Below are 3371 nucleotides of genomic sequence, written 5' to 3'. Positions count from 1 at the left end.
TAATCTCGGCTCATTGTAACCTCTGCCTCCCGGGTTCAGTGATTCCCTGCCTCAGCCTCCTGAGTAGCTGGGACTACAGATGCATGCCACTACGCCTGGCTAATTTTTGTTATTTTTAGTAGAGACGGAGTTTCACCATGTTGGCCAGCTGGTCTCAAACTCCTGACCTCAGGTATCTGCCCGCCTCGGCCTCCCAAAGTGTTGGGATTACAGGCATGAACCACTGTGCCTGGCAAAATGTGTAATTCTTTTACATGGGCAAGTTTCTACTATTAAAAAAAAAATAACCATGACAAGGCATCCTAAGTGGCCTAGCTAGCAGTGGCAGCTACTACCCTCAGTAGCACGTCATAAGCAAGAGCAAAGTAAACATCCAAATAAAATGAACTAAGCCAGCTTGCCACAGCCCAGCGTTGCAAGTCTACAGTATGCAATTTCACATGTCAAATCAGCAAGAAAATTCCTAAAGTCTTTAGCTAAAATTACAGTAATTAAACAACTCTTTTGATAAGCACTTGAGTAAGAACCCCAGATATTCCTGAAGAAACTGTGTTACAGCTCAAAAGAATTTAGGAGCCTAGCGTAGTAAGGCCCATTGTATTGCCTGATTTTCACTCAGGGCTCAACCCAGTTTCAAGTCTGCTTAATAATTTGTATCCCAAGAAAGCCCTTATTAGCCTCTTTGCTAGCTGAATAAATTCTAACTCCACCATGGCTTCTGTGGAGGCCCAGGCTATGATATGTTGCAGAAATAGTGTCTGAGGACAAAGAACAGATAAAAAATTAATCTCTGCATAACCCGTTCAGCAATGTGTAATGAAAATATCACTCTCAAAAGTGGAAGTCTCCCCTTTCTTCTAAAGGGCATTAAGGGATACTCATGGCTCAGCGGATTCTGAAGTAGAAATAGTCACAGTGCTGTAGGCAGAAGAGACTCAACAATCCCATCATGAAAAAACCTCTAGAATTACTCACAACAGTAAAATTAGGACCAATTTACAGTCCTAGGACACGGATTGCAGAAACCTTTAAGACCATCCGTAAGAAATGGCTTTCACACTTATTTGAAATCAATTTTTGACATCACAACCCACTTTTCGTACATGTATAAACTCAAATTGGTTTCACAAAGTATAATTTCCTTTATAACATGCTACATATTTTCCCTTCTATTAAAAGTTGGCTGTCACCCATTAATTAAGTTTGTTACCAGTTGGTCATGACTAGAATTTTAAAAAGCACTGATCTATTGCTTTAATCTTAAAAACAAACAAACAAACAAACAAGGCAACATAACACAGTTGCTGAGAGTACCAACTTTGAAGTAGGACTGCCCAGGTTCAAGTCCTGACACCACTACTTGGCTATGAAGCCCAAGTCCTAGGTCATGTCACTAGCTTCAGTGCTTCAGTTTCCCCCTCCAGAAATCAGGAGAAACCTTCTAATAAAACTTTGTTATGAAACTGAGTTTTATTTGTGAAGATGCCTACACAACATTCCTATTAAGGAGTGAAGATGCTGGCCCCAAGATTCCATGTAGCTTGCCAGTGAGTGGGAAGCTTGGCCTGGGACCCTGGCTGATGGCCTTTCCACTATATTGCAGCATTGAGCATGCAAATAACATTGATTATATAAGGGCCTTCGGTGTAAAGCATGTAAAATAAATGCGACAAGCAATGCTGGACAATAAATGTTTATTTCCTTACTTTCGCAAAGCAACTAGAGGGCTCATGCCTTTAAAAAATAAAATAAAAACTTACCAGATAAATATGAACTAAAGCCTTCATTTTCTGAGTGGCAGGGAAAAATAAAAATGATTTTCATTGAGAATTCTTTTTAATGTAGCCAGTAGAGATTGAAATTTGGAGTTATTTGCCTCTGATTATTGTCTAGTTTCAGGCCAAACACTAGCTAGTTGCTAGGAGCTTGGGCAAGTCTGCAGTCTCTTTGGGCTCATTTCTGGAATCGTAAGATGAGAGTTAGGCCCAGGATGGCATAGCACTGCCCCTTTCGAGGTTTTCCCCAAAGGGCAAAACTGACAGACTAAGGGGAAAGTCAAAGAAAAGAAAAACAAAAACCATCTCCAAAGATGCTAGGAAAAAAAGATAAACAGCGTTATTTACTTGCTATAGTAAGGAGGGTGACGCACTCACAGCAGGCAACAGAGACACAGAAATGAACTTGGTATGGTATCTTGAGTTCAAACTCTAGTTGGCTACTTAATAGACACATACATAAATGTTTTTGTTTTAGGACAGGGTCTCGCTCTACCACTGGGGCTGGACTGCAGTGGTGCAATCACGGTTCATCACAGCCTTGACCTTCCGGGCTGAGGTGATCCTCCTACCTGAGCCTGGCAAGTAGCTGGGACTACCGGCGTACATCACCATGCCTGGCTAGTTTTTTTGTAGAGGCAGGGTTTTGCCATGTTGCCCACTGGTCTCAAATTCCCGAGCTCAAAAGATCCACGTGCCTTGGCGTCCCAAAGTGCTGAGATTATAGGCATGAGCTATGGCACAAGGCCCACATACCTAACTTTGAGCTAACAATTTTTTTTAATTTTTTTTTTTTTTTTTTGAGACAGAGTCTCGCTTTGTTGCCAAGGCTGGAGTGCAGTGGCGTGATCTTGGCTCACTGCAAGCTCCGCCTCCCGGGTTCATGCCATTCTCCTGCCTCAGCCTCCCTAGTAGCTGGGACTACAGGTGCCCACCACCATGTCCGGCTAATTTTTTTGTATTTTTAGTAGAGAAGGGGTTTTATCGTGCTAGCCAGGATAGTCTCAATCTCCTGACCTCATGATCCCCCCGCCTCGGTCTCCCAAAGTGTTGGGATTACAGGCATGAGCCACCACGCCCGGCCATAATTTCATCTTTTTCTGATCAGATGTTCTGTCACGTAAGGGCACTTGAGAGGATTAAATATGAACGTGCATAGTACATGACCAGGTACCAAAAAGACTTCAATAAACGTTGGATCCTTCTAACTGAAAGTGCTGTATAAACATGCTAAGGTGTTATAATTTTAGGGGAAGTCTCCAGCATTTCCTCCCGGGTATTATTACTTGCCCCCTTTAAAGCGTTAGCTCTGAAGGCATAACCTTTTTTTTTTTTTCTTTCTGAAAGAGACAGGGTCCTTGTGTTGCTCAAGCTGGAGTGCAGTGGCTATTCACAGGCATGATCATCAAGCACCACAGCCCCAAACTCCTGGGCTCAAGTGATCTTCCTACCTCAGTGTACCTGGTAGCTGGGACTACAGGGTCATGCCACTGCGCCTAGCTGGCATAGCCATTTTATTTTTTTTATTTTTTATTTATTTTTTTTGAGACGGAGTCTGGCTCTGTCGCCCAGGCTGGAGTGCAGTGGCGCAATCTC

The sequence above is a fragment of the Mandrillus leucophaeus genome, unplaced genomic scaffold, assembly GCF_000951045.1.
Source record: "Mandrillus leucophaeus isolate KB7577 unplaced genomic scaffold, Mleu.le_1.0 Scaffold72, whole genome shotgun sequence".
In the NCBI taxonomy this organism is placed as follows: domain Eukaryota; kingdom Metazoa; phylum Chordata; class Mammalia; order Primates; family Cercopithecidae; genus Mandrillus; species Mandrillus leucophaeus.
This window is presented reverse-complemented; position numbering follows the sequence as displayed.